Source organism: Oratosquilla oratoria, chromosome 15, assembly GCF_046742065.1.
Source record: "Oratosquilla oratoria isolate Oo_2021 chromosome 15, ASM4674206v1, whole genome shotgun sequence".
Classification (NCBI taxonomy): domain Eukaryota; kingdom Metazoa; phylum Arthropoda; class Malacostraca; order Stomatopoda; family Squillidae; genus Oratosquilla; species Oratosquilla oratoria.
The window spans coordinates 57,024,915-57,032,203 of NC_134791.1; positions in this window are offsets into that span (position 1 = coordinate 57,024,915).

Sequence of the window (7,289 nt, forward strand, 5' to 3'; positions counted from 1 at the left end):
CACACACACACACACACACACACACACACACACACACACACACACACACACACACACACACACACACACACTGTCACCCCCCGTAGTCTCCTCTCAGAGCGTTTCTATTCTCTTTGTTCTAAAGTAGTTCTTGAGGGGTGAATAAGATAGGTGTAGTCGTTCTGATGCTTGTTCTAAATCAGTACACCTCGAGAATCCCCTCTGGAACTCTCTACATAAAGTCAAGCCACCTTCGTTCTGACATCACTCTTTCATTCATCCAATAGTCTTTTACTTCTCAAACAAGTGCCACACCTTAAGGGCGTGACTTTCCTTTCTGCACCAATGATTTTTCTCCTCCTCCACCTTTTTCTCCAATTAGAGAGGCTGTTATACTCTTCTAAACTATGTCACAATGTAAGCATTATGTCGTAACAAAAAATGGCTTGTCCGCTTACAGTTACAATAGTCAAAACAATATTACACACCAGGCGACACTCCGCATTCAACCTACACTCAGCACTTTTAAATATATATAAGGCGCAAGTCTGACTCAACTATCCTTGACGCCTGTCAGCCGTCGGTCGTTGCCTCACAAGTTTTCATAACAACTGTTCCTGGGTTAGCATTTGTTCTCTATCTACCTCTCGATCTACTCTGATTTACCTTAAATGTCTGCCTCTATCTACCGGCCTCTTACAGGGCTCGGCAGCTACCGTTGGTCGTCCCGACCAATTACAAAGGATTACAAAGGCGGAGCATGCCGACAGGAGACCTTTTGATCCATATCTAGGTCGGATGCAAAAAAAAAAAAAATCATAATAATGAAATAATAAATAAAAACTATAATAATGTAAATGAAAAATAAAATACATAAATAAATGCATAGGTATAGTTAAGATAATAAACAAACAGGTAAATAGTAAATAATAATAAATTGACACATAACTAATAATAAATGAAAATCAGATAGACAAATGATAACAAAACAAAGACAAATAATATAAGATAAATTATAATCATTACAGCATCTTACTTAGGTATTTATCTAAATGATTCTTAAAGCTTCGAACTGAACTACATTGCACTACCTGTGCAGGAAGTTTATTCCATTCATTAACTACACGGTTGGCAAATTTGTTTCTACCTACTTCCAAATTGAATCTATTTCCAGACAGTTTGAGACCATTGTTTCTTGTCTGATTCTCATTCAATGTGAAAATTTTGTCACTTTTGATGTTGTCAATTCCCTTTAAAATCTTAAAGACCTGTATCAAGTCACCTCTGAGTCTACGCTTTTTTAGGGAAAACAGATTCATGTGCTTAAGTCGATTTTCGTATGATTTATTTTTGATATTTGGAATCAGTTTTGTGGCTCGCCGTTGTACTTTTTCCAGTCTGTCAATGTCTTTAATGAGATTCGGTGACCATACGGAAACAGCATATTCCAAATGTGGACGAACTAACGATTTATATATTTTGTTAATGAGTGATGGACTTTTAAAATCAAAAGATCGCGCAATCAGTCCCAGAATCTTATTTGCTTTCTCAGAGGCTGAAATACACTGCTTGGATGATTTGAGGTCGTTACTGATAATTACGCCGAGATCTTTTTCACTATCCACTTTTGTTAACGAATTTCCAAATAACTTGTAATCGTACTTACTGTTATTTTTACCTATGTGCATTACCTTGCATTTACTTGTGTTAAATTTCATTAGCCACTTTTCAGACCATTGCTGTAATTTATCTAAATCTTCTTGAATATCTAATTGGTTTGAGTGATCATTTGCCACTCTGCACAGTTTTGTATCATCAGCAAATTTGGAAACAGTAGATTTTAGTCCATGGTCTATATCATTTATATATACTATGAATAGAAGTGGCCCAAGAACGGAACCCTGAGGAACTCCACTTGCAACACTTTTCCATCCAGAAGTTTTTCCATTTAAAACAACTCTCTGTTTTCGACCATTCAACCAATTACTAGTCCAACCTAATAGGCTACCACTTATTCCATGCAAAGCTAGTTTAGTAAGTAGTCTTTCGTGTGGGAAGGTATCAAAAGCTTTTGCAAAGTCTAGATATATTAAATCTATATTGTTTCTTTTGTCATAATTCGAGATAACTGTGTTGTAGAATTCGAGTAAGTTAGTCACGCAAGAACGTTTCCGTCTGAAACCATGCTGGCTATCATTTATCAAACGGTTACTTTCTAAATGATGTTCGATAGCATCTCTGATGATAGTTTCCATTATCTTTCCTACGATTGAAGTAAAACTTATAGGCCTATAGTTATTTGGTTTCTTTTTGTCACCTTTTTTGAATATGGGAGTAACGTTAGCTAGCTTCCATTCTCTTGGGACATCTCCGGATATTATGGATTTCTTGAAAATAATTTCTAATGGAACAACAATCTCATTTTTCATTTCCTTTAAGATTCTTGGATGCCAACCGTCAGGCCCTGGTGTTTTATTAACTTTGAGTTTGTCTATACACCTTTTAATTTTTTCTTTTGTTATATTTACCGTAGTGAGTAAGTTTACCCCAGACTTTTCATAGGTTTCAGTTTGGAATTCACTTTGAGGTGTTTCGTTTACTTATTTCCCTCTTACAGGGTTTGCTAATATATACTTGAAATTCATTCTAATAAGCTAACCTACTATATTTTAAAGAAATAAGCAACCCTCAAAAATGCACAAAATAATTCAAGCAGATTAAATGTAAATAACATGCATGTAAACTTTATAAGGCATAAATCAAAATAAATTGCAAGGTTCCCTAAGAACACAGTTTTTCAATGGTTTCATCATCTTTTCAAAGATGATAGCAGTATCCAATAATTCATGCAAATAATAGTGAATAATACATAATACATGTAATTAAGCAGATAATTTGCAAACATATTTGCAAAACTCACTACTTTAGAGTTAAAAGTTGTTGTTAAGTGTCTCTTCTTGCATTTCAATATTCATCATTATTATTTTCAACACACTTAATTCATTTTCAAAGACAGTCTTAATGCTTCATAAATTATCTGAATACTTATGTGAGAGGTCCTTAAGGTTCCAAGTCTGACCACAGTGGATCCAAGGTCTCCATGTATCTGCTTGACACCAAGTTCCAGTTGTTTAGGTCTCCCATCCCAAGTACATACAAATGGTCAAAGCAATACTATATGTAAAATACATCAAGATTAATATTCAATTCACAAAGAATATCATTATAATATTCTCTATACTCTTCAGGTTTCTCAACATTGATACACAGGATATTACAACTGTCATTTTCAATTAAGCCACTGATCTTCAATCTCACTTTCTTATGTCGTCTAAATGGCCTATCACTTCTTCCCTTGTTTCTAAATGTAGTAGTATATACTTATTCCCACCTGCAGAATCAACTACCCTATATGGACCAGTGTATCTTGGTGAAAGTTTATTATTGGGTGAATGTAGTTTGACCATGACTAAATCTCCTGGTTTCAATTCTAGTTTATGTGCTATTTTGTGTTGTTGTTTCTTCATCTCTTGTGAATACTCCTGCATATGTTCTCTAACTCTTTGGTGAATATTTTGAAAAGTACTTATTCTATTCAGTATATAATCATCCATATTATACACAGGTTTCTGGTCTGCAGTCAAAATTTCATATGGAAGAGTTTTGTTTTCCCCAAAAATGATAAAATGAGGTGTATCACCTGTTGCTACATTGATTTGATTATTCAAGGTACACTTAACACAAGAAATCCAAGTGTCCCGAGTTATACTATGAGGACTTATCATACTTCTAAGACATGTAATTTTTTTTTCTATTTAACCTTTATACAACCCCATTACTTTGTGGATGATTCACTAAGATACTGACTTTTTTTTATCTTAAATAAACTACATAATTTTTCCAAGATTTGTTATTAAATTCAGTTCCATTATCTGAAATTAGAGTCTTAGGTGTAGTGAAATTACAGATTATCTGATCATAGATTACTGAAGCAATAGTTTCAGCTCTCTTATTTGGAATGGGTTGTAAAATACAAAATCTTGAAAAATAATCAATAGCAACAAATACATATTTATATCCATTCTCAGACATAGGTAGCTCTAATGTGTCCAGGTGAACTCTTTCCCAAGGTTTTTGTGGAATGGGATAGGTAAGTATAGGAGCAGGTTTTGGTGTATTTCCTTTCACCTTTACACAATTTAAGCAATTTTCTATATAATCATATATAGATTTCTTCATACCTGGCCAAAAGTATTTAAGTTGTGCTTGTCTATAAGTTTTATCCTTTCCTGGATGTGAGCTACAATCACTATCATGAAGTAACTTCAATATCTCATTTACAAGAGTTTGGGGTATTACCAACTGATTTACAGGACCTCTAGAAATATCTTTCCCACTTACAACTGTTTTTCTATACAAAAGTCCATTAATCAATTGAAATTCCTCTATCTTATACCCATTGGTAGCTTTGGAGGATTTCCTCTTGGGTTCATCAAATACTTGATTAATGATTCACATGTCTTATCATCCCTCTGTTCTCTTATTAGCATTTCCTCATCTAAAGTTACTAATTCCTCTATACTACAAACAAAATTAATCAACCCAGTCCCAGTCATTGGTTGACTAATGTTTCTAGAAAGTGCATCTGCAGCCACATTCTTTCTACCCGGAATATATTCAAATTGAACTTCATAGCACTGAAGTATTGCAAACCATCTAGCAAGTCGGCCCCTTAGATTCTTATGCTTAAATAAGTTCTGAATAGCTGTATGATCAGTCCAAACTCTGATTGGATATCCTAATATCATATCCCTAAAACTTTCTAAAGAATAAATTACTGCTAAAGTTTCTCTTTCTGTTATAGAGTAGTTTCTCTCCGCACTATTACAAAGTCTTGATGTGTAAGCAATCGGTTTCAAAGTTCCATTTCTCTCTTGCATCAGTATGCCTCCTAATCCTATGTCAGATGCATCAGTACAAAGAATGAATTCTTTTTCATAATCAGGAAATATTAGAATGGGTGAACTCGTGAGTTTATTTTTCAACTTGTCAAAAGCTTGCTGCTGTGCAGGTCCCCATATGAACTTTGAATCCTTCCTCAACAAAGAACTTAATGGATTAGCAATGTCAGCATAACGTTGAATAAAATTTCTATAATATCCTGTCAATCCCAAAAAGCTCCTAACCTTGTCTATATTGGTCGGAACCGGAAAATTCTTGACAGCGTCAGCCTTTGAATTCACTATACTAAGTCCATGTCTGTCTATCTTATGTCCTAAATAAATAACACTGTCTTGCAAGAACTTACATTTTTCAAATTTTACTTTAAATCCTGCTTCTACTAGTCTTGAGAATATCAAATCTAATTTCTTAAAGTGCTCCACTGCAGTCTGAGAAACTATTAAAATGTCATCTAGAAATACACTGGCAGTGTCTCCTAACAATCCATCTAGAATAGTATTCATTAATCTCATGTAAGTTAATGGACTATTACATAACCCAAATGGCATTCTCTTGAACTCATAATGTCTCGTTGGAGTAGAAAGTGCTGTGAACTCTCTTGAGTCTTCATGCAACTCAATTTGCCAAAAAGCTGATTTGATATCTATAGTACTAAAATATCTATTCTCAGTTCCCAAACTTCTCAAAATGTTACCGATAATGGGTAATGGTAACCTGTCACGAATTGTGTGCTTATTTAATTTCCTATAATCAATAACTGGGCGCATAGTACCATCTGACTTTGGCACCAAAATCAAAGGGAAGTTCCACTCACTATTACTATGTTCAATAATATCCTGTAATGACATTTCAGTGATCAGTTTATCTACTAATCTACTATTGCTAATCTAGAGTGAGGAACTCTGTAGGCGGGTATGTAAATAGGCTGTGTTCCTGGTTTTAATTTGATATGATGTTTTAAAACAGTTGTTTTGCCTAAGGCGTCCCCCGGCAAAGCAATTGCTTTATTGTGCTTCACAAGCAAAGCAAGTAAACTTTCATCCAACTCAGGGCAATTAGTTGATTTTAATCAATTTTTATATCTATTTCTTAAATCTATTCCTTCTGGAACTGAACAGATTGATGAAATTGGTAATTCTATCTCCTCACTACTCTCATTTAAAATCTTAATGAGTTTTGTACACACCTGAAAACATCCTATTTGTGTACCTTTCCTTAAAACTATATCCTTATTCATAGTGTTAATTACTAGTGCTTCTACTCTAATCTTATTTGACTTATAAATCCCTGAGTCCCACTTCAACCCCTTGACTCCTTTCAAACACACATCTACCTTATAAATTGACGTGGGATGCAACAATGTCGACTTTGTTACACCACCATCTACAATTAGCAAAGCTTCAGTCGTTGATAATTTAGTAATTTCTGGGATTTCCTGAACATCTGAGTTGGGTTCACAAGTTGCTTTACTTTCTGTTGGTCTGGACCGCTCGGCCTTGTTATCTAAGATAGAAATGTTATCAAGGGATTCATTGATTCCTGTCACTGGTCTTAAGTCTGGTTGATTAAAAAATGGGATTAACTGTGACTTCACCAAAATCCCTAAGTCAGCAGGACATATGACCATGTTTTCTTTTCTCATAGTTGCAAATCCTATCAATAAATCTCCTGGAAAAACAGATTCTTCTACCACTATCACTGGAATGTACAAATGTTCATTTGTATATAAGATAACTTCTAGTTCAACCTTACCTAATGTTTTTAACTGATTTCCAGTTACTCCTTGCAATGAGTAACGGATTGGTTCCAACATTTTTACTCCTGGTTTCAACTGGTTTAAAACTTTACTGGTAATTACATTAAATACAGATCCTGTGTCAATAGATATTTGAATAGGCTTATTGAACACTCTACCAGCAATGAGAGGTCCTACAGAAGTTCTTCCAATAGTAATTATCAGTTTGTCAGTTTCTTTCATCTCTCTTGTATTCCCATATTTCTATATATATGGGGAGTTCTGAAATTGTTTATTCTGTGTCTGGGGGTTTTCCTCTCAGCTCTGGGGGTATCCAAAAATTTCTGCATTCATGAGTCCTATGACCTCTCTTATTATGATAAATACAGAATGGTGGGTTCCTACATTGATACTCCGTATGACCCTCGTATTTGCAATTTCTGCAAATAATTCCATAAAAACAGTCTTGTGCTTTGTGCCCCCAGGTATTACAAGTAAAACATAGAATTCTAGCATCCCTGGATGGACTTCTAACATGCCGTCTATGTCCTACTTCAGCTTTTCTCAACTCTCTAGAGTTCCTATGTTGGCCCACGGTCATTACATATGGGTT